Source organism: Triturus cristatus, chromosome 11 (genome assembly GCF_964204655.1).
Source record: "Triturus cristatus chromosome 11, aTriCri1.1, whole genome shotgun sequence".
Classification (NCBI taxonomy): Eukaryota; Metazoa; Chordata; class Amphibia; order Caudata; family Salamandridae; genus Triturus; species Triturus cristatus.
Window position 1 is genome coordinate 144,265,442 of NC_140594.1, and position 25,298 is coordinate 144,290,739.

Here is a 25,298-nt window from a genome sequence, read left to right on the forward strand (position 1 = left end):
GGGTGCAGCTTTTCTCCAACAGAGGGAAGCTTGCTACCTCTTGCTTGTGGATATTTCCTGGTTATTTTGAAACCTCCGTTTTTATAAGGGCTTTACATAGCCCTGCTTTCATGGCTTCCTAGATATATTCTGCAGTTGACTCAGATACCCGAGAACTGATGGCATTGAAAAGGAACATAAGGCCCTCTATCTCTAATGCATGCCTGAACAGTCTGATGCTAACAGCCTGATGTGCTTGAGCAGTTTGAGGTTCTCTGTGGGGACGACCCTCTCATGAAACTTGGTGCCATTCATGTCCTAGTGAAATTACACACTTGGTGGATTGACAAAAATCCCCAGCAGCTCTAGATCGAGATTATGGAGCACATGACTACTTCTGAGTCATTTGCTTGATATAGAGGTATAAGACAAGGCTAGTCTCTCTCGACCCTATTATTTTTACTAGTCATTGAACCTTTTTTGTATCTTCTACGTAATTCGTCAATATAGGAATTATTGTTAATAACGTTATTTTAAAAACTTCTGCTTATGTTGACGATATTCTACTCTATATTAGTGATCCCATAACCACTATACCCAGTATACTGCTCATTATACAAGACTATTCTTCCCTCTAAGGATACTCACTGAATATTAATAAAATGTATTTTTTTTACAATAGATATGCTTCGTGATAGCAATATTATTTGCAATTTATCTAGTTTAAAGAATTTAGGAATTTATTTTAAAAATTGAATTAAGGACACTGTCGACATAAATTGTAAAAAAGTAATCTCTTGTATTACAGAGAAATTAAACAAATGGTCTTCCTTGAACTTATCCTGGTGGGTGAAATTGGTTATTTCACATGGAGACCCCCCTTCCCCACCGCAGGGCAGCCCCATGCTAGTGGCACCAGAGGGATTTAAATACTTGGGCATTTTCATTATATCTGACAACAAACTTCGCTATGAGCGTAATCTTCTCCACCTATTACAAAGGTTCAGGCGTGATACAGCGCCTTGGAAGACGCTGCCGTTGTCACTGTTGGGTCGAGCAGCACTTCTCAAAATGATGTCCCTTCCGCGCTTCCTATACGCCCTGCAGAACTTTCCAGACCTGGTTCCGACTAGGTTCTTCAACGAAATTGAGAGCATCCAGAGGGACTTACTATGGGAGGGCAGACCACGTATAGCGCTACACAAACTCACACTCGGGTGGTACAACGGAGGCATAGGGCTTCCAGACATTAAAAAATACAACTGGGCGGCCCATTTGGCAGAAGTGAATCACTGCACGTATCGTATCAGTGATGACCCAGGTTACAGAATGGACAGATGGCTACTCCCCAGGGATAACTTCAACAGAACGCTCTACTCCAGACCCAACAGGTATTCATTAACGGGACCCACAAAACACTCTGTCCAACTCTGGCACATAGTTACTCGTAGACTAGGTTGGGCTCACACTAGCCGCTCCACTATGGGACAGGGAACAACTAGGCTCCCTCGGGAGGACGAGAGGGTTTGACAAATGGGACCTCATTGGGCTGTCGCGAATTGGTGACCTCTGGGGGGCAGGCGGGTGGTTTTATTTGCATCACTTCAACAAACGCATCAGTTAGTGGACACGGAATATTTCAGATACTTGCAAGTCCGACACTCCCTCCAAGATAACCTTCCTGCGGGGTCTTCCCAACCAGAATCCTTCCAATTGGAGGACAGACTGCTTGACGGCTACCTGCCAGACAAGGTCATCTCCCTTACTTATAAAAAAACTAATAGACAACACTCCGGATCCCCTTGTACCCCTGCGGGAGCGATGGGAGAGGGGTGGGCTAGAACTAGATGATGAAGAATGGCAGGAGGCAGTGGCCTCTCCACGGGAAGTCGCAATCTCATCCAGATTACACCATGCCCAACTTAAAATTCTTCACAGAATCTATGTCTCTGGACCTAGACTGGTACACATGGGTAGGGCCAGCGCAGGGCTATGCAGTAGACAATGTGGCCTAGAGGGCTCCTTTCTACACATTATATAGGAGTGCAGGCTGTTGCAGGAATATTGGAGGAAGGTGCATGAGTACAGTCTGGGCAGTTGTGATTAGGCCTGAAGACAAACGGTGTCTCTTGAACGTGTGGGAACCCACGGACCTCAACAGCAAGGGCAAGCTATGGGCGACCTTGGGTCAAATGGTGGCCAAAAGAAACATTACTCGTTTGTTGGGAGCGATGTCGCCGCCTACACTGGCAGCCTGGAAGGCGGACATGGACTGGTGCATGGTCAGGGAAACAACTGTCTATGTTGCACGTGGTTGCCACCAAAAGTGGATGGCTGTCTGGGGTAGATAGAATGTGTATCGTGGAAATATTTGTGACCCTCCTGTTCTTCCCTCCCTTGATGATCGAACATTGCCATAATTATCAAATCACTATGTCTTGCTGTGTATAGAGTGCTATGACGTCTAATAGTTCAGTCCTCAGAACTGTGCTGCTGGGGCTAATTTGTCTCTGTAATGATGTGACCTAAACGTTTGTTAATAAAAACAGAATAAAAAAAGTAAGGAATGGTTATTTCACCTCAAATATTATACATGCAAGCAATGCTGCCTTTGTCATTACCTACTTTTTTTGCAAGACCCTTAATACAATTCTTGTTAAATTCATTTGGAATAACAAACCTTAAAAAATTAAATATAAAACGTTTCAACTCTCAAAACTAGAAGGTAGTTTTGGTCTTCCCGATATTCAAAAATATAATTTCTCTTTCTTAGCAGCACAAAGTGTTCATTGGTTTGCAAGCTTAGACATTGGTATCACACCAAATTAGGTCCTAATTGAGAGGAATATTGCTGCTTCTTTTCCTCCACCTGCAATCCTCACCATGGACCTTCATAAATTAGGGTCAAATTTGTCAATCCTAAATGTAACAAAACAAGTGCTTACTAAGGTTGATAGGTTATTTCATAATAAAATTATCTACTCTAAAAAAGTGTCACTATGGTATAATTCTAAGATGAAACAACATACCCCTATCTCTTCTTGGTCAACATGGATTGATGCCGGGATATTTTATGATTCTTACATTTGTCATACCAATATATTTTTATCCTTTTCAGATCTAAAATCCAAATATCATATTCCAGTATCTGCTTATCGTCAATTCGTCATTTTATGTAACACAATTCTACATGCCAATAATTGCTCCATTCCTCACCCTTCATGTTCAGATACGGAGCTTTTGTTTAATATACATAGGCTCTCTGGCCATATTGCTTCTAAAGCATATAAAAAGTTAAATTAAGACTTACTGATCCTTCCAACCTCTCGCAGCTGTCTATATTTTGGAACCCTATTCTTAATACCAATTATTCCACAATCAGTATGAAGAAATTTTGGCTATCTGAAAAGCAAAAGAGGGCCCTGAAAACGGAATATCTTGCTATTCACTGGGGCAAACTTTCCCACAAAAAGACCAAACCACCATAATAAATATGACTAAGTTGATACATTATACTTATTTTTCTACAAAATTATGTCAGTACATCCTTTCAATAAATACTGAATGGCACAAAATTTATATTTTGTGAGAACGTTTCTCCCAGTGAATAGCGAGATATTCCGTTTTCAAGCCATCAGTGGCAGGGGGGTTTTCTTTTGTTGATTGTTTCAGTGTACCTTAGTGTATCTGCCAATCCAATGTATTTCTTTTAAACAAGTGCTGTTGGTCTCCTGTCAAATTATATGATGTACACCTTTCTAATAAACCAGAATGTTGGCATAGTAATTCAGAATCTGGTAATCTGAAACATAGGTTTTTTGACAGTCCCTTTATTTTTCAATTTTGGTCTAATGTTTGGGATACAATTTCTGAGATCTTAAAATTTGATATACCCCTAACTTCTAGCATTATTATAAACAAATCTTGTTCCCTTCCTAAACCTTTATCCTATATGGATATGACATTTTTTGACCTTCTTATTTCACATGAAATCAAATCTATCACTACGAATTGGAAATCTGCAAACCTTATATCTGTACAAGTATGGTGGGATTGGATTCTTTATATAAGAAAAGGAATTGAGTTTTTTTTTTAACCAAAACAAATACATTTCCTATAATCCAAACTCATATATTTCTAATTAAACATATATGAATACGCATTTCTTTTTATAATTTTTAAATCCGTATTCCATTTGTCGCCCTATATATGTTTATAAATTATATTTCAATTCAAGGTTTTTAATTCCAATACATTTCTTAGTGCACAATTAGATATCATATGTATATCATTAGTATAACCATTTACTACACTTTTACTGATATTTTTTGTCTGTTTCTTGTTCATCTATTTATAAAACTCAATACAATATTTTGAGCACAGAGATTACAGTGCACTGATGTTAAAATGGCACACCAGGGTCTTGCTAATGGCATGTGGCACAAGAACGGCTAAAACCCGTCATCTGAACCTCACCTGTTAGACACCATTAGTGCATACTGAATTTATTTATAACGTCAAACACAACATAAAAGGGAAACTGTCCTTTCCAGGATATCCAAATGTGGAGAGATGCTGTTAATGAACACTTCTTAAAAAGGCAGTAAATGAGATGACATGCACAGCACAACAATTAATAAAGGTGTAAATTGTTTTCTTCGTTCTTTTAGGCACTAAAGCATCCCAGTACTATACAGAAATCTTCTGTGGATACAATGTCCTGGACTTGTTCCAGTTTCTTGAAAATTGTGATTATATTCTCAACGTAAAGTGTCAAATCGTAATTTTATTTCACAAGAAAATACAATTGGGATGCTTTCAAAATTCATTTTGATTTTTGAGGATCATACGTTCCCAACCAAATTTCTGACGATGCAGTTGTAGGCCATCATACTGTGAGTAACTGGATAACTGGCAAATACATCCTCTAGCTAGAGGCAACATTGGCTGAGCTCAGAATAAAAGGAGAACAAGACGATAATGGGATCCTTGACTTCTAGAGCCACAAGCGGACTTGCTCGATATCAATCAACATGTTGTTCAAGGGACTAGAGCAGATTGGAGTTTAAGCCCTGGCTTGAAGTGGGTCACTGGATAATAACATATGGTGCCTATCATGCAATTTTCTTTAGCGCTTTTAATCATGGCGTATGGGGTGCCATGGCGCTGGACCTAACTTCAGTGCCTAATTTGTTTGCTTTTGGATTCTAACTTTTATGGAAAAAGATATAAAACAGATTACAGGAAGACGTAAACCTTAACCCCTAATGAAATCATGTTAAAGAAAACAAAACATGATTCACTACCAATAACTTGCTAACTAACATGGAAAGACGTTACTTACCTGTAAATCCAGTTCTCCAGGATTGGTATCTTACATAGATTCACATGCTTGAATAATTTCCCATCATCAAACTAGGAACCCTCTGAATACTTTCTAACAGTAGTACATACTTAAACATTACTCCATCATTAACAACCAGGAATTTTCTCCAACCGCCTTATCCTTATATGACCTCCAGCCGATCAGAATGCCTTACCTCCAGTTGTTCTCCGACTGATGCTTCCAACTGTCAGATTTTCAGAACCGCTAGTTCCTACATTTTTATTCTTACATTTGAAAGCCTCATTTAAGGGCAGTTGGGAGGGCTGCATGTGATTCTATGAAAGATACCAATGCTGGGGAACCAGAGTTACAGGTAAGTAACTTATTTCCTTTTCCAGCATTGGATCTTTCATAGATTCACATGCTTGAATATCAGATTAACTTAGTAGTATCCAATTTACATTTCTTAGATGGTGGGATAAACAAATGAGGCTCTACAAAAGCGTGTGTTTTTCTCCATATTGCTGCTTTACAAATATCTTCCAAAGATATTGCTGCAAAGTAAGCCACTGACATTGCCATTGTTCTAGTCAAATGTGCCCTTACCCACCTTGTCAGTGGCCTATTGTGCCTCTGTGCTGTAGTAATACATGTCCCAGTTTACCTTGCTATTGTCTGTTTGGATACTGATTTTCATTTCCCAAACCATATGCAATACACAATTGATTTGTCTGTCTTATATCTTTGGTAGCTAGCAAATAACATTTCAGGCACCTTTTTGATGTCCAAAGAATGTAATGCCTTTACCGCTGCTGATACAGGCTTTACAATGAATGTTGGCAATGTTACCTTCTGACTCAAATAAAAAACAGTTGATATTTTTGGGACAAACTTAGGGTTTGTCACAAGAGTTACATTGTCTTTGTAAGCTTTAAATATGGTGCTCTGCAATTTAAAGCCTGCATAGGTTCTGACTGTCTCTCTACATTCTTGTTCTTGTGGAAATTTCAAATGTTCAAACTCTAAGGGCCTGATTCTGATGATGTTATGAAGGCCTCCTAACGGCATTTGCTCTGTCAAAATCCGCAAGGGAATGTGTCTTTCCGACCGACCCGGAATGGTTTCTGACCGACCGAGTGCGATGCGAGTTAGGCGTTAGGAATATCCCAATCCGAACCAGACGGCATTTGAAATGACCAAGCCGTACGGAGCAGAATCGTACATCTCTACGGGGCGTGTTTCCGAACGACTGAGTACGATGCTGGATTTGGACAGCCTTTCCGAATTGTGCCGTCCGACTTGAATCGGCAGTCGGAATCAGACTTTGGGGGTATGAAGTGGCCCCCCTGCACCTGGAGCCTTCTCAATCGGGCCCCTGGGCATACCCATAGGTCCCCCCTTACCAGCCATGCACAGTGTGGCAGGCACCAGGGGGTGCCCACTACAAGTTGTCTGATTTTCCCCAGCCACCCCTTTCTTCAATGGGAGCCTATGCATTTGGTCGGAACAAAGGCTCCCATTGAAGTCAATAGGAGTCCAACCAAATCGTATTTGGAAGCATCCGGATGCATCGTACTCGGTCGGTTGGACTCTTCTGAGCCGATTTGGTTGGAAACATTCCTAAACCCATTCGGTCGGGAAGCTTTCCAAACCGCATCAGAATCAGGCCCTAAGTTTTGATGAGCCAAGCCTTCAAGTGTAATGCCTCTGGATTGGGGTGGAACACCTGACCCTTGTCCTTGGAGAGCATCTTGTAATGGTTTGCTGACACACATTCCCAATAGGTCTGCATACCAATGTTGACGTGGCCATGCTGCCGCTACAAGAATTGCCATGCAAATCTCTCACTTCATTTTGCACAATACCCTCACTACCAAAGGTATTGGTGGAAATGCATAAATTAATTTTCCTTTCCAAGTGATTGTGAATGCATTGACCGTTGTTCCTGGGCAATACCACCTGCTCGCAAATTTCTCAATTTGCTGTTCCAAACCAAACATATCTCAATTGGGGTTTCCCCACTTCAGAAATATTTCATTCAGTTGTTGCAAATGTATTGCCCACTCATGAGTATCATAATTCTGTTAGCTCAAACGATCTTGCTGCTCATTGTCTACAAACTAGGAACATGCTTTGCCATCAAGGACACCTTATTGGAAATGGCCCATTCCCAAAGCTTTTGTGCCTCTTTTGATAGTATCAATGACTTCATTCTTCCTTGTTTAATTATGTAGTACATTGTTGTTGTATTGTCTGTTCTCACCATAACATGACATTTCCTTACTAACTGCTGAAAGGCTTTTAATGCCAACCTCACGGCCCACAGCTTCAACATGTTTAGGTGTAATTTCTTCTATTCCTCTTATCAAACACCATGAACTACTCTGTTCGCCACATGCGCTCCCCAACCTATCATTGAAGCATTCGTGGTCAGGTATCATTGTGACCTTTTAATTTGCAAATTTTGACCTTTGAATACATTATGCCTTCTCATCTACAACTGTAATGCTTCTTTCATACTCTGAGTTATATATGTTATATCTTCCCAACCTCAAATCTTCTGTTGCCAATGTCTGGCTAACTCTTACTGAATCACCCTCATTCGTAGTTTGCATTGGGGATTCACAGAATGAATGAAGTCATTGTTCCCAGCACTGCCTTAATTTATCTCACTGTCACTCTTACTCTCTCCGCCAATGTTGTCACTTGATTCATCCCTATCTTTCTTCCTCTTTCCAGTGACAGGAATACCATTCCCTTTACTTTCTTTAAACTTGCTCCTAAATCCTGACTTGGTTCCATCCTTGACTTTTTTGTATTTATTGCAAGTCCTAAAAACAGAAGAACTTTTTGAGTGAACTACATTACCTCCTTGTTTTGGCTCCATGTGGCAGCCTTTATCAACCAATTGTCCAGGTATGGATAAACTATACCCTCTCTCCTCCTTATAAAGTCTGCCACTGGAGCTATGCATTTTGTGAATATTCGTGGGGCTGATCTCAGACCAAAGGGTAGGGCTTTGAACTGATAGTGTTATCTAGCTACCATGAAATGGAAACAATTTCTATGACTTTTGTGAATTGATATATTGAAATATGCATCTTTCAGGTCTGAGAAGAACAAGTTACTTACCATCAGTAACGTTTTATCTGGTAGAGACACAGTCTATCTGCAGATTTTTTAATTCTCCACAGGTGTCAGAATGGATACGGGAATTTTTCAGCAGTACCTCTGCATGGGGGATGGCGCCGTACAGCTCCGTGATGACGTCGACTCCAGTTGTGACACCAGTGGAGCCATATACGTCCCCTCTGGCACGCGGACACTGGTATTTAAAACAAGTACTGAAAAGGGGTATAACCCTCATGCTATAAATCACTCGCGGAGCGGGGACGGTGGGAAGGGCGTTAAGGAATCTGTGGCTAGACTGTGTCTCTACCAGATAATACGTTACTGAAGGTAAGTAGCTCATCTGATAGAGACATCTAGCCGCAGATTTCTTAACTATTGAATTAGATACCATAGCTATAACCACCCGGAGGAGGGTCTGCGAACCAACCCTACAAAAGTTCCTACAGCAAACTAGCTGGTTGAAATTAGCCACAGACCAGACATATGTAGGAATTAGATGAAAAAAAGCGTGCTCCTTATAAAAACGTTGGCAATTACCACAGACAATGTAAATAAGAAACAACCTCGCAGGCAAGGAAAAAACCAAAGCCTCAAGGGAAACAGGAAAAAACTCTGCCAGAAGACATCCGACAACAGTCAGATATAGTATTCAATACGAAAAGGGTAAAAGAACCCTTAGACTAAAAGGGCCAAAGACACAACAAAAGTCATGCAACCCACCTTCTTTACCACAGTAAATATATCTCTGAAGGAACCTAACCTAAAAACTCCAGATAAGAATGGCTTCCAGTAACCATTCTCATTAAACCAAAATGAAAAACCTTTTAATTGCAAGGTCTGGAATAGCAAACCTAGTTTCAAGGTAGATGAATATCACAGTCCATCCTTAAAACAGAAACATATTTTAGCCAAAATGACCATCTGAAGGTTCACAGAATGTATAGTGTCCGTTGAAACAGAAAATAACAATTGGCAGATGTGAATCTGTCATAAAAACGGAACAATTATATCCAGATCTATAACACTACGTTCGACGCATACATATAGATCTGAATCCAAACTTACAGAGAAAAGCGATGCAATCACACCTCACAATGATTGTGTTTTTTTATAGCAGAATCATAACTCAGCATGTGTAACCACATGTGCAACACACTTATGTATCCTTTATATATACGCATGGATAAAAAGAGCTGAAAAACCAGCCCCAAAGTGCATACAATGTAGTATCAAGAGAAATTTGGCAGCCTCCACAAAACACCTTGGGAGAGTCAGCATAAAGATAATGCTGCCTGCCAAAAGTCTTTTAACAGGCCAGTAATACATAATGAAAAGCTACATGAGAAAAACACCTTGCTATAAGCAAACACCTACAACAGTCAAGATGAATAAAGTAAAGCAAATACCTGGAAATTACCCAAAAAGGGAACCCAGTTAAAATAATTGTCCATACGACATACGAGCTAAAATCTATTCTGACCAGAAGACAAACAAGGGCCCATATAGGCATATTTTAGTTCTCCAAGAACAATGAATCACCAGATCATAACCTTACGCTATGATCCCTTAAAAGGCTGTAAGGTACAGAAAAATAACAAATGCTTAATAGAGAAAGGGAACTGTCCACAGGGAGACAGAGAATATCCAACCCCCAGACAAGAAAGGTATGACTGTAAATAGCCAAAAAATATGGAAATATCCAAGAAGTTCTTAAAGTGAGGAAGGATGAAAAAGCAAGCCTTCTCTTTTGATGAAACCTTTCCAACCATGTAAGCCAAGGCTGTAAACAACCCTACGGCAACCATTCCAACACTGCATTGTGGGAAATCTCAGAAGCAGAGCTCACTGGACAACCATGTTCCAAAATTGAACATAGTAATAACGTCACCTCCAGAAATGAAGGAAATAAAGATAGTAAGTATTCAGAAGAATACACATCATACACTCTGAACTTACCAGATGTAACGCCTCCAGCATAGAGGAGCACACTTCCATGGAATAAATTCCTGTGTGCAGGTAAGTGAACTCAACATATCAAAGCTGGCATGATCCCCTCACTGGGAAACATAACCTAAAATTCATCCAATGCAAAAACTATCCGTGTACGACCTGAAGTCAATGAAAAGTGCATTAGGCAAATCAGAGACCAAAATTACCCTGAAGTGGAAATTTGCAAAAAAACAAGTATACAATCTGTCTATAGGATATACTGCAATCACAGTAATGCATACCAGCATCACCAAACTGCTTCAAAAGAAGCATGTAGAAAGGTAATCTTCCTACTCGGAGTACACATCACTTGTAATTACCTCTTTGAGCATGCAGCCCCTCATTCAGAGGAAAAGAGAAAAAAGAAAAAGCATACCTCAGGTATCCTTATACCACTTAAACTGTTAAAGACAGTATTGAAATAATAACATCTGCACCCGCAGAAACAGAACCAGGTGTAATAAAAAAAAGTGACATGTCAATGCCCTAACAAAGTCAGGCCCTTTGAGAAAGAAAGAATCCATCATCACCTATAGCACTCAAGTATAGTGTCAAATAGAACATATAACAGAGAAAGAGTAATTAGGACTCTGTATTACTTCTCCTATCTCGGAAGTGTTTCAATTCTAAATCTTCCTGAGCCCCAAAAAGAAGGGCACCATCAAAGGGAATATCACCTGCACAGCATCTGATAAAACCTGAAGCTCTTAACCACGACGCCGGAGCCCCACCGAAGATGTCATGGCCCTCACTACTGAATCAGTAGTATCTGTGCCACATCTGATTATCAGCTTAGCTGCCTGTTCATCTCTAATCAGGTTTTCAACATCAGAATGGAAGTTATCCAGAAGCGATGGCAACATGGTCTGCAAGGTATCCCACAAATAGTGGAAAAACCTCCCAAGAACACAAGTCGTGTTGGTGGATCTTAACACAGAACTAGCGGAAGCGAAGATGTGTCTGCCACATGCATCTTGACTACTAGGTTCCTTATTTAACGGAGTCTTAGGTGCAATATCCACATCCTCTGAGGCTGTAGCAGCCTGAACTACCAGGCTACGAGTGGTAGGATGCCTGAGGAGACAAACTGGGTCTCCTGGAGCAGGTAGGTGCCTATGAGATATAGCACGGTCCACTGAGACCCCTGAAGAAGGCTTGGCCATGTTCCTAACAATATGCCAAACAGGGCTGACTGTATGGAAGAACAGGCTCTTCTCCTGACTGTAAAGGACATCAATCAGAGGGTCAGTGGATGTCTCCACCGTAGGCAGTGACAAGTACAAAACTGCTGCCACCCTCTTCAACACATCTGTGAAGGAGGCACTTGCCTCAGTAGCAAGACTAGGAGGGGAAAGTAGTTCGAGGTGGAGATGACTCCAACCCACTAGCCTCATCAATAGCAGATATCCAACTCTCCTCCACTTGAGATGGAATAACTTCAGAAATGGACTGAAAAAGCCCAGACCTTACATCACCCGTTAAAAGGTGACAAACCAAAGTCTCACCCTGAGAAGATAGTGAAAATGCCACATTCCCCCCACTTTGCTCTACAAACTCTGCACTCGACGTATATCGATGAAGGGAAGAAGACGTTTCAGAGCAGAGACGGTGGCAATGGCGTCAATGTCGAAGTTGGCTGATAGACAACTGACGCCAAAGGTGGAGTCCCTGAAGAGCTGTGCACTGGTGCCTTAACGGAGTCAGCCTTCGCAGACCTAAAGACTCAAATGGCCCAACCGCCATGGAGGACGGATCCATCTGCGTGGTTCCACTCACCTCTATGGGCAGAGGACCGAAGATGAGGTGTAGAGAGTAATAATACTCCCTAATCTGGGCCATCGATGCCCCAGTACCTGGAAAGACGGGGAAAACGTGGGGAAGAGTCATGAACAGCCTCCTCAACCAGTGAGTGGGAGGAGCCGTGGTAGACAGTCTCCACACGGCAAAGTCAGTGGGTGCTGCGACTTCAAACGCCTGCACTTACCCTTGAACGTTTCTGATGTGTGACGTCCTGGAGAATGGCTCCAGACTCTAAAACATCCTTGTGCACTGACCTACGCAGAAGAAGAAGGAGGCCGCAATGTCTCCGAGGACCACAACAGATATGCCACCAAGAACTTCATACAGCGTGTTCCTTGAGCGCCTTCGGCTTCTGTCTCTGGCAGGAGCCGCAATCCACAGAGTTGTGGTGTTACCCCAAACACCACATACAAATGATTTGCGGGTCTGTAACTGACATCTGTTGAGTACAGGTCCCACACGGCTTAAAGCCTGATGACAGTGAGGAAGGGCACACTGTTCCCACCGACAAAAGCTGTCGAAATAGGCCAGGAAAAAAATGGCCTGAGGAACCGCTTCTCCAGATCCGCGTAGGAGCGCGAAAAAGAGGAAACTGACTTTTGTGAGCCGGAGGGGACTTATATGGCCCCACTGACATCACAACCGAAGTTTATGTCATCATTGAGCCATACGGCGCCATACCCCAGCATGCAGAGATACTGCTGAATAATTCCCGGATCCAGTCTGACACCTTGGGAGAATTCAAACGTTAAGGAATCTCCGGCTAGATATCTCTATTAGATAATCTCCGTTCCTTATGAAGGGCAGAATCTCTTGCAATGTGACCATGTGAAAACTTTGTTATTTAATATATATTTTTAATTCTCTTAAATCCAATATCAGGCGCCACTCTCCTGATTTCTTTAATATAAGAAAGAACCGCAAATAAAATCCTTCGTAGGTCTTCTCCTTCGGCACCCTCTCTATTGACTTCTGTAGGAGGCTGGCTTAGTATATGGTGCATGCTAATTTAAGTGAAGCACCCTGCACTAATCCAGGCAACCAATATGATGAGTGTAGTGGTCTTAGACAACCATAGAAAGCTCTCTAAGTGGTAGCTGTGGAGTGCAGCCTCCAGGCTTAGTCCAGAAGGAGTGTAAAGCATCTTGTTTTACCAGTACTAATCATACAGTGTAGGTTAAGTTAAAAAGAACCACACAGTGTAGTTATAAAAATATGTATTTATTATAAACACTCACTAACACATTGGTATATCTCCTACGCGGAGATATAATCACAATACAAACAATACTTCAATAGTAGAACAGGTAAGTAGCACATATACACAATGGTCTCCAGGGGGAGTCTAAACCATATACTAATAAAGTGGAATGCGAACTGCGACTAAAGTCAGGACTGGACCCAGAAGACTTAGAAGAGCTAGGGACCCAAGGAACCCCCCCAAGGTAAATACCCAGGAACCCCACGGAGGCCAGCTGCAGACTGGAAACACAACCGCGTATTCAATACTAGTCAATGGGGAAGTCACATTTGCAGTTTTCAAGAAGAAGGACCCTGAAGAAACCCCGTGGAAGATGGAAGTTTGGAGAGTCACCCCACCATGGATACCCCAGGAACCAGGATACCTACACCAGGTAAGCCGGGTGAATAGGTGTAAAATTAGGTTGGAAACCGCTGTAGACCACAATGGAGGTCTTCAGTGAAGATGCCGCTGGCGAAGAAGGTGAAAGAGTCTGGTGGAATCCAAGGGTGGATTCTTGAAGAGGAGTACCTGCAAGCAGAGGGGACAGAGTCTATGCCACTCAGGAGTGACCAGGAGGCACGGAAGACCAATGACCACCGATGAACGAAGGAGCAGGAGGGTTGACGGTGACCTTGTCGCTGCAGCTGTGAGGACCAGGTGACACTGTTGAAGACCAGGAGCCATTGATGAGCTGCCCCACGTTGGAAGTCGAGAGCCAGGGGGTCGGTGTCCGCCAGGAGCACCAACAAGCCTTGGTAGCAGCAACAGACGAGGGAAAAGAAGGTGCAATGTTGGGACCAGCATGGTCCAAGGGACTCACCAAGTGCAGGAGAGTCAGAGCAGGCCCCAAGAAAGCAGGCAAGCCCACTGGAGCGAAAACAGACCCTCAAGAGGACCCACAGGCCAAAGGCACATGAGTCGCAAGAGGACCTTGAGCAACTCCCCAAGAATGCAGGTCCACGGTGCAGAAGATATAGTGAGGATGAAGATCTTCGTAGCAGGAGATGCTAGAGGCTGGAGCTTTTTGGAGCCCGAAGATCTCTGGGGAAGACAGTCAACAACCTTGGCAACAGCACGTGGATGCAGTGCACAGGGGTACTGCCCCAGTTGTTCTGATGACGGATACTGACTTGAAACTTGCTTTGAAGATAGGGCAGGCCTCGAGGGAGTTGCAGAACCACCACCTGTGTTGCTGAACCTCTCAGAATCTGTGGGAGCTCCATAGCAGCAGACAGGTTAGCTTTGTTGAGGTGCCTGCAGATGCAGGGGAATGACTCCTTCACTCCAAGGGAGATTCTTTCGGGTGTCTTTGATGCCCACAGGCCTGGAGGTTTTTTTTGGGGGGACGGCTCACCTATGGGTAGAACGATACTTACCTCTCAGTATCGACTTTATAATAAAAATTCAGTTGTCAAGAACAAAATGATATGTAATGATTTGAATAATTGTGTTTTATGATTTGAGATCTAAATGGAAAAGTAATATTGTCTTTATACATATGTTTTTTATATGTATTTATATGTGGATTACTGTTTGTATCTGTGTATATATGAATGTGTTCGAATCACACACAATATGTTGTCTGTATATGTGGTGACAGAATTGTCCTGTTATGTTTACAGTCCTGAAGAAGCCCGAATGGGTGAAACGTGTTTCGTGTAACCTACATGTATAAAAACAAGTAAAGAAGTAAAAAGAATTTTGACCACGCAAAAAAATACTTGGTCTCTGTCATCGTGATTTCGTTGCTTTATGGACTTTTCCCATTATTATGCTTTATTGTCTCTATTCATGTGCCTCTCTATTTGTGTGGTAGAATGTTTTATTGAGGACCATTAACGGTGGCTGGTTCTGAGAGGTGGGCACTGTTTTGGAGACAAGAAACGACACAGTAAATCTGTGGTACATTTAGTGAACACAGGTAGCAGTGCGGCAAGTTAGTCATCCTACCATCGTGTAGCAGTTTGTTTTGGAGGCCTGGAGAAGAACCAGGATGGATCAAATGCACAGACCACACAGAAGACTCGCAGGACGACGAGACCAGGAGCAGCAGGAGTTTTCCAGATGCAGTCTCAGTTTCCAAAGCATAGTCTAATGAAGTCCAAAGTGCCCAGACGGTTGAAGATGAAGTGGTTTCAGATCTGAATCTTGTCCCACGACGAATCCGAAGAGACACCCACAGGTAAGCCCTTAAGTACCCAAAGGAAAGGGTTGGGATAATTCAGGGGTCCCTCCTCGAGGAGATGCTGGACAGAGGGGAGGATACTCCTATGTTCTTTGTCTAGTTTTGCGTCAGAGTTGGACCCAACGGCTCCCTGAACTGGTTCCAACTGGAGTATGCAAGAAGGGCGCCAAATGTGCCCTTCAAAGCAGTCTGGTGGCGCTGGCAATCACCCTCAACCCAGTCCAATACACTAAGTCCTGTCTGGGAGGCCATCACATCTCCTTGTGACAGAAAACCTATTGTTCTACCTTCCCCTGCTCGAGCCTTGCTCAGCAGCAGGAGGGCAGAATGGTGTCTGTGGTCGACAGCAGCATTAGTTTGCAGTTAGACCCTGAAAGGCTGGTACCAGGAATACAGGGGGGCCCCCAAGGGGAGCCCCCAGTACATGGGACCTACACCCAACACTGGAATCGGTATTGGGGTAGGATTCCAACATGTTTGATACCAAACATGACCGGTTTCGGTGCAGCCAATAAATAGTTAGACATCTCGTAATTTACTTGATGTCCACTATATGCATAAAATGGCGGACCGCACTTACAAAGATGGGAGAATCAACTCTCAGGTTGCTCATGCAGGGTACCCTCACACTTATAACCAAGCATCTGTCTTCAGGATTGAAAGGCCTACCCTATGGGTGACTATTAGGGTTTAAGTGACCTCAGATATAAGGAAACTTATATCTGTGATGAGTGGTGCTAGCACCAGCTCACACAGGCTGCAATGGCAGGCCTGTTGTCACAGTTTGAGTGGTCTGTCATGGGTGGCACAATTTATGCTGCAGCCTATGGGAAACCCCTGGTGTACCTATGCCCTGGGTACTTTAGTACCATACTAGGGACTTAGAAGGGCGCACCTGTAGCCAATTAGGAAGATAAAAGTACTTACCAAAGTCAAATTAAGTGAGAGAGCACAGTGACTGGGGTCCTGATTAGCAGGATCCCAGTCAGACTAGTTAGATAAACAGAATGACACTAGCAAAAAGTGGGGGTAACCATAAAAGCAGATCCTACTTTCCTACACAACACCCAACCCCCCCCCCTCCCAAACGTAAGGAGATGAGACTAACCTTGCCCAGTTGAGTCTTCATTTTCTAAGTGGAAATATCTGGAGAGTCCATCTGTGTTGGCATGGTTGCTCCCAGATATATGTTCCACTGAAAAGTCCATCCCCTGTAGGGAAATGGACCACCTCAAAAGTTTGGGATTTTCACCCTTCATTTGTTTAAGCCATAAGTGGGGCTTATGGTCTGTCAGAACAATGAAGTGAGTACCAAACAGGTATGGCCTCAACGTTTTTTAAGGCCCAGAGCACAGCAAAGGCCTCCCTCTCAATAGCTGACCAACCTTTCTCCTTGGGGGTCAACCTTCTGCTTATAAAAGCTACTGGTTGGTCATGGCCCTCTGCATTAAGTTGTGATAACAAAGCTCCTACCCCTATTTCAGAATCATCTGTCTGGACACTGAAGGTTTTGGAGTAATCAGGACTGTTAGAAGGCGACCTCAGAGGGGCCCGGAGGGGGCCCTGACTGTCCTGAGACCCACCCTCAAAGTATCGTAGCCGGGCACTGGCGGGAGACTCCGCAGGGGAGGAATCTCGTATCTAGGATCGTACACTCGGCACCACACGACAAAGAGACACCACACCGAGGGTTCTTAGGATTCAAGCTTTATCAAATCGAAGTGGTAGGATCTTTATGATCGGCAAGGCAGATATTTACAAGCAGAGCGTGGGCTCACAGAGTCTTGGCGGGGGTAGGAGGTAGCGGGACAGTCTTTGGGGGGATATGGATCAAAGGCAGGAGCGTACCCGGCGCACAGCTCAAAATCCTCGAGCTGGGGGATACGCTTGTCGTTGTGGGGTCCGGCGGGACCAAGGAGAGTCTGGGGGAGCCGCGAGTCACTCAGCAGGCTCAAGCACAAGTTCGGAGGTCTTACGATCTTCAGGGAGCCGCGAGTCACTCAGCAGGGCTCAAGCACAAGGTCGGAGGTCTTACGATCTTCAGGGAGCCGCGAGTCACTCAGCAGGCTCAGGTACAAGTTCGGAGGTCTTACGATCTTCGGGGAGCCGCGAGTCACTCAGCAGGGCTCAAGCACAAGTTCGGAGGTCTTACGATATTCGGGGAGCCGCGAGTCACTCAGCAGGGCTCAAGCACAAGTTCGGAGGTCTTACGATCTTCGGGGAGCCGCGAGTCACTCAGCAGGGCTCAGATGTTCCAAGGCGAATCTGCCGGCCAGTCCCAGAGCACCCCTTGTTATAGGTCGACCCCTCTTTGATGTCCGGAGTCTGTGCAGGCAGGGGTCTTGTCACCTGGGGGTCGCTTGTCGAGATTTCCTGCCATTGTCTTTTGATCCTTTCAGGGCCGGGTCGGGAGGAGTCCCAGACACCCAGCAGGCGTGGAGCCAGCCCTCAGGGAGGCCGGAGGGCCGATCGAAACCCATCGTCCCAGGGGAGTTCCCCTGGAAGCGTGATGTCCTCCCGCCGGAGTGGCGCCTCTAGGCCCGGGTTGTGCTGGGGCCGGGCGGCCATCTTGGTGCATGAAGTGGGCACGCGTGCCCGGGGTGGCCGAAAGGAGAGAGGCCACGGACGGGGAGGCCCGGGTCGCGTGTGTGTGTTCTGGTGGGAAGGATCGGCTGGGCCGTGTGCTTGGGGTCCCAGGTACCAGGTTAGGTAGTGCGAGGACAGGAAGAGCCATGCTACGAGGCCGGGTCTAACAAGGACTTTGTAGACTGGGATCAGTGTACGTGGCCTGCTTCAGGCCATCAAATGCCTTTTGACAGCTAACTGTAGGGGACCCATATCCCTTAACAAACCTCCTGTAGTACCCAATCAGTCAGGCCCAAGAAAGCTCTCACCTGTGTCCGGGTAGTGGGAGCAACCCAGTCCTGTATGGTCTGGATTTTGCTCTCCAATGGTTGAACCTGGCCCTTACCTACCAGGTGACCCAAATACACAACCTTACTATGCCCTATCTGGCACTTGGTGGCCTTGATAGAGAGGCCTGCCTTTTGCATGGCCTCTAGAACATTTCTGAGATGAATCAGGTGCTCCTCCCAGGTGTAACTAAAGGCAGCAATATCCTCTAGACATGCTGTACTATAGGCTTCCAGGCCTGTTAGGACTTTGTCCACCAGCCTCTGAAATGTGGCAGGTGCATTGTTCAGACCAAAAGGCATCACAATAAATTGATATTCCCCACTAGGGATTGAAAATGTTGTTTTAGGCTTGGCATCCTCAGCAAGTCTGATTTGCCAGTAGGCTGCAGTCAGGTCAAATGTACTCAGATACTTGGCTGAGGCCAGATATCAATAAGCTCATCTGTCCTTGGAAGTAGATGGGCATCAGTCCTAGTGACTGCATTGAGGCCTCTGTGGTGCACACAAAACCTCATCTTTCTCTTGCCATCTTTGGTGTGAGGTTTTGGCATAAGGACTACTGGACTAGCCCAGGGGCTATCCAAAGGCTCAATGATGCCCAATTCGAGCATCTTTTGGACATCAGTCCTGATGCAGTCTCTGACATGGTCAGGCTGTCAGTAAACTTTGCTCTTCGCAGGCAGACTGTCACCTTTGTCCACTTCATGGGTACACCAGGTGGTTTGACTGGGAGTCAGAGAGAACACGTGGGAAAACTGATTGAGGACTTTCTTGCAATCAGCTTGAAGCTGGTGAGTGAGACTGCCTGCCAAGGGTACTCCACCAGCTGACCCATCAACAGGGTCCTGAGAGAGGAGATCGGGGAGAGGGTCACTCTCTTCCTCCTGCCCCTCATCAGTGGCCATGAGCAAGCTCATGTCAGCCCTGTCAACAAAAGGTTTGAGGCGGTTCACATGAAGTACCCTGTGGGGACTTCTAGGAGTACCTAGGTCAACCAAATAGGTGCCCTCACCTTTTTTTCTCAAGGATGGTGTGGGGGACACTCCACTTGTCTTGGAGAGCTGCTGGGGTCACAGGCTCCAACACCCACACTTTCTGCCCTGGCTGATAAACAGGCAGTACAGCCTTTTGGTCATGCCAAGTTTTCTGAAGCTACTGGCTGGCCTCAATGTTTTTGCTGGCCTTCTTCATGTACTCAGCCATACGGGATCGCAGGCCAAGGACATAGTCCACAATATACTGTTTAGGATATTTGAGAGGTTGCTCCCATCCCTCCTTCAACAGACACAATGGACACTTAACTGGATGTCCAAACAGAAGTTCAAATGGGCTGTTACCAACACCCTTCTGTGGAAAGTCTCTGTAGGCAAAGAGAAGGCAGGGTACTAAGACATCCCATTTTCACCTAAGCTCTACTGGGAGACCCTTGAGGGTCTTGTTGAACCTTTCAACAAGCCCATTGCACTATGGATGGTAGGTTGTGGTAAACTTTTAGTTTACTCCACACACATTCCACATTGCAGTGATATAACTAGATATGAAGTTTGTACCTCTGTCTGCTAGGACCTCCTTAGGGAAACCTACCCTGGAGAATATTCCCAAAAGGTACCCGGCCTACTACAGGAGCTGTAGTGGTGCTAATGGGAATAGTCCCTGGATACCAAGTGGCATGGTCCACCACCATTTGGACATAACTGTGTCCTGATGCTGTTGAAGGGTTTAAGGGACCAACTATGTCTATCCCACCCCTCTCCAAGGGAACCCTAACCACTGCAAGTGAAATAAGGGGACCTTTGTAGTGCGACCTGACTTACTACTGGCTTGGCAAGTGACACAGGAGCGACAAAACTCCTTGGTGTCTTCAAAGATGTGGGGTCAGTGAAAATGAGGGACAAGTCTGTCCCAAGTCTTGCTTTGCCCATGATGTCCTGCAATGGGAATGTCATGTGCCAGGGAGAGAATTAAACCTCTGAGCGTATGGGGCATTACCAACCTCCTGGTAGCACCAGGCTTGGAGTCTCTTCTTTCTGAAAACAGGAGGCCATCTTCCTATTAGATCCTATGGAACCCACTGACATGCCCTGCTTCTTCAGCAGAAGCTGGCTATCTGAGTTATTCAAGAGAAGGGCTGGATTTCTGCTCCAACCTCAAGTCTGCCCTGGAAGGCCCCATTGAACCCAAGAGCTCTGCCTGGTCAGGCCGAAGTTCCTCTGGGACAGTTTCTTCACAAGTACTGAGATCATCTCCCTTAGGGGAATGATCCTCACTGGGAATTTGGGAGGAGGATAACTCTTTACCCTTCCTGCTCCTTCTCTTAGGGGCCAGCTGGTCTTGTCTTCCAGCATCCAGTGCTCCCTCAGTGCTAAGCTGTTTGGTCTGAGCTCTGGTGAGAGCAAATGCACTGGCAGAGATTCCCATCATTTTGCATGTGTCCTTAACTCCACTTCAGACCAGGCTGAAGTTTCTAAATCATTGCCCAACAGACGATCTACAGGTCGATCTGGAGAAACTACAACTCTGTTAGGGCCAGTTACCCCTCCCCAGCTGAGCTTCACAACTGCTAAGGAATGATCAGTCTTGACGAACAAGTTACTTACCTTCGGTAACGCTTTTTCTGGTGGATACAGTATCTGCCTATGGATTCCTCACCTCGTGAATATCCGCTGCGCCAGCAACATTCAGAATTTTTTCGTAGCTCTCCAGGCCGACGAGGACGACGTCACAGAAGCACGGCTCCACACGCAGCTCCGCTGACGTCACTGGAGCCATAAGAGGACCTAGTTAGCGTGATGATGTCAGTTCCACCCTTTTTTCCGTGCCTTCGAGGCACGCGGACGGACCGACAACAATATATATACAGTATACACAGTACGTAATATTCAAACCAACAAACACAGTGTGAAGTCAATGCAGGACAGCAAAAGAAATAACACACTTCCTTTGACAGTAACAGATACATTTGTCACATTATCACTACTGTAGGTATACAAGGGTGGACAACGGGGAGGCGGGTGGGAATGTGAGGAATCCACAGGCAGATACTGTATCTACCAGAAAAAGCGTCACTGAAGGTAAGTAACTTGTTCTTCTGATGGATACATCTGACAGGGGATTCCTCACCTTATGAATGGATTCCCGCAGCAGTCCCCACTCTCGGAGGAGGGTGTCCACTCTTCTATACCAAAAAGTCCTGAAGGACGGAATGTGCAAAGTGCCCGTCCCTCCTCACCTCGGTGTCTAAGCAGTAATGCTTCGCGAAAGTGTGGGGGGAGGCCCAAGTTGCCTCTCTACAAATGTCCTCCACAGGAACACCTCTAGATAAGGCAGATGTAGAAGACTTTGCCCTGGTAGAGTGAGCCCTTATACCCTCTGGAGGTTCCTTACCGGCCAAAGAGTAACAGATCTTGATGCACAAGATAATCCATCTGGAAAGGGTGCGCTTGTGCACCGCTCTGCCTTTCCTGCAGCCAATGAAGCCCACGAAGAGCTGGTCATCCACTCGAAAGTCTTTAGTTCTATCGAGGTAAAAACTCACCGCCCTTTTAGGGTCCAAGCGGTGAAGCCGCTCCTCCTCCTTGGAAGGGTGAGGGGGAGGATAGAAGGTAGGAAGGGTAATGGACTGCCCCAGATGGAAAGGAGTTACCACCTTAGGCAGAAAAGCAGCCCTGGTCCTGAGTACCATTCTTTCAGCATGAATGGTCAAGAACAGGGGTTTCGAACTCAGAGCTTGAAGCTCACTTGCCCACCTTGCCGAGGTAATGGCAATGAGAAAAACTGTTTTAAAAGACAATAGCCTTAAGGGACACTTGTGCAATGGTTCAAAGGGAGAACCCATCAAGTAAGTTAAGACAAGATTTAAGTCCCATTGAGGCACAATAAATGGAGTGGGCGGAAATTTGTTGGTAAGGCCCTTAATGAACCGTAATACAATAGGTGATTTAAACAAAGACGGCTGATCCGGCAAGCAAAGGAATGCTGACAAAGCCGATAAATAACCCTTCACAGTAGCTACAGCAAAGCCTTGCTGAGCTAGAGAGAGAGCAAACTGAAGGATGTTGGATTAACAAGCCCTCAAAGGGTCAATAGACATCTCCCCACACCAAAGGACACATTTGGACCACCTATAGGAATAGATAGACTTGGTGGAGTGATGCCTGGCAGACAAAATCACGTCTACCACGTCAGGCGGGAGAGAAAAAGAATTCAGGTTGCCCCGTTCAATCTCCAGGCATGAAGGTGTAAGCTCTGGAGGTGGGGGTGTCGAACCTGCCCCTGCGACTGCGAGAGGAGGTCTGCCCTGAGAGGGAGACGGAGCGGAGGGCACGAGGAGAGGTGGAGAAGATCTGTATACCACACCCTTCTCGACCAATCCGAGGCGATCAATATGACTTGGGCCTGGTCTTAGCGAATCTTTCTCAGAACCCGAGGAATCAAGGGTATGGGAGGAAACGCGTAAAGGAGATGAGAGTCCCATCTCAACTGAAACACGTCCCCAAAAGATCCCTGCATCGGATACTGGAGATTGCAGATAGACGGGCAGTGAGCGTTCGTGAGTGGCAAACAGGTCCACCCGAGGAGTTCCCCACATCCGAAAGACGTGACGAACCACCTCCGGATGGAGCCTCCACTCGTGGTCGGCAGAGAACTGCCGACTGAGACTGTCTGCACGCACGTTCAGAACTCCGGCCAGATGATTTGCCATCAGACAAATCTGATGATCCTTTACCCAGGACCAGAGACGCAGAGCCTCTCTGCAGAGACAATGCGAACCCACTCCTCCCTGCTTGTTGACATACCACATCACGGTAGTGTTGTCCATGAGGACTTGAACCGACTGACCGCGAAGGGAAGGGAGGAAGGCCTTCAGTGCCAAACGTATCGCCCGCAATTCCAAAAGGTTGATGTGAAGCAGCCGTTCCTCTGGAGACCAAAGACCCTTGATCTCCAGATCCCTCAGATGCGCACCCCACCCTAAAGTGGATGCATCCGTTATCACTGTGGCCACCGATGGAGGTAGATGGAAGGGTTTTCCCTGAGACAGATTGCCCTTCACGCTCCACCAAGACAGATCCGCTGCAGCTTCTCTGGAGATCCTCACAGACTCCCTGAGATCTCCGTTGTGCTGATACCACTGCCTGCGGAGGCACCACTGGAGCGCCCTCATGTGCAAGCATGCATAGTTGACCAACAGAATGCAGGAAGCAAACAGACCGAGCAGACGAAGGACCTTCAGGACTGGAACGACCGCTCCATGGTAAAACAAGGGAATAATTTCCTGTATGTCGAGAATCCTTTGTGGAGGTGGGAATGGTCGACACACAGTAGTGTCCAGTACCGCCCCTATGAACAGGTTGCGCTGAGAGGGCACCAGGTGAGATTTGGGCACGTTTTTCGAGAAACCCAATTTGTACAACAGTTGAGTTGTAACCTGCAGATGATGAAGCACCTTCTCTGGCGACTCCGCTTTGATCAGCCTGTCGTCCAGATAGGGGAAAACTGGAATCCCTGACCTTCTGAGATGGGCTGCCACGACTGCCATCACCTTGGTGAAGACTCGAGGTGCAGTAGTAAGACCAAACGGGAGAACCGCAAACTGATACTGTTGCGATCCTACCATAAAACGGAGATACTTCCTGTGCGACTCCAGGATCGGAATATGAAAATACGCATCCAGTCCTCCTGTTGCAGCGCTTGAAGAACCTGCGCAAGGGTGAGCATCTTGAACTTCTCCTGCTTCAGAAAAAGGTTCAAGAACCTGAGATCCAGGATTGGACGTAGCCTGCCATCCTTCTTGGGTATCAGGAAATACCGGGAGTAGCATCCCTGACCCCTTTCCCGCTCTGGAACCACCTCTATCGCACCTTTTTTCAGTAATGTTAGGACTTCCTCCTGCAGGAGAAGAAGGTGGTCGTCCGAGCAAGCACCTTGGCAAGGAGGGTAATTTGGAGGAAATTACCGAAAGGGAAGAGCATACCCATTTTCCACAAGATTTAGAACCCAAAGGTCTGTAGTGACCGATTCCCAATCTTGCAGAAAATGGGTAAGCCGACCCCCCACAGGACCAACATGATCCAGAATGGTGGATCTAGGGTTGCTTTGCAGTGGTAGGAGGGAGGGAGGGAGGAGGAGGAGGAGGAGGAGGAGGGCTGACCTCGTGGACGACCTCTGTTCCTGCCCCTGTAGGTCTTTTACAGGGTAGTTTGCTGCTGCTGAGGCTGCCTGTAGGTCCGAAAGGACGACCTCCCAAAACCTCTGTACCTTCTGAATGAGGAACCTCTAGGCTGAGCCTGCAGGCCCAGAGACTTAGCTGTGGCTTTGCTGTCCTTGAACCTCTCTAAGGCTGCATCTGCTTTCTTTCCAAACAGTCCAGAACCATCAAAGGGTAGATCTAGAAGTGTTGCCTGCATATCTGGAGAGAACCCTGACGACTTAAGCCAAGCACTTCTTCTTGTGGCAACCGAAGAGCCCATGATCCTGGCAACAGAGTCCGCAGTGTCCAAACCACTCTGTATAACCTGTCGTGCAGCTGCTTGAGACCTCATTAAAATTCTGCTTGTCCTCCTCTGATAATTTAGGAGCCAGCTGTTTTGCAGAATCCATCAGGGCGTGGATGTAACGGCCCAAAAGGCAGGTGGCATTTGTGGACTTCAAGGCCATACTTTCAGAGGAGAACACCTTCTTGGCCGGCTGGTCAAGCTTTTTAGACACTCTATCGCTAGGAACTTGAGG

General features: G+C 45.7%; 1 protein-coding gene across 1 annotated transcript in view; it reads right to left on the reverse strand.

Moving 5' to 3' along the window:
- Positions 1-25,298, reverse strand: part of DNAH10 (dynein axonemal heavy chain 10) — a 1,995,301-nt gene that overhangs the window by 65,233 nt on the left and 1,904,770 nt on the right. The window lies entirely within an intron of this gene.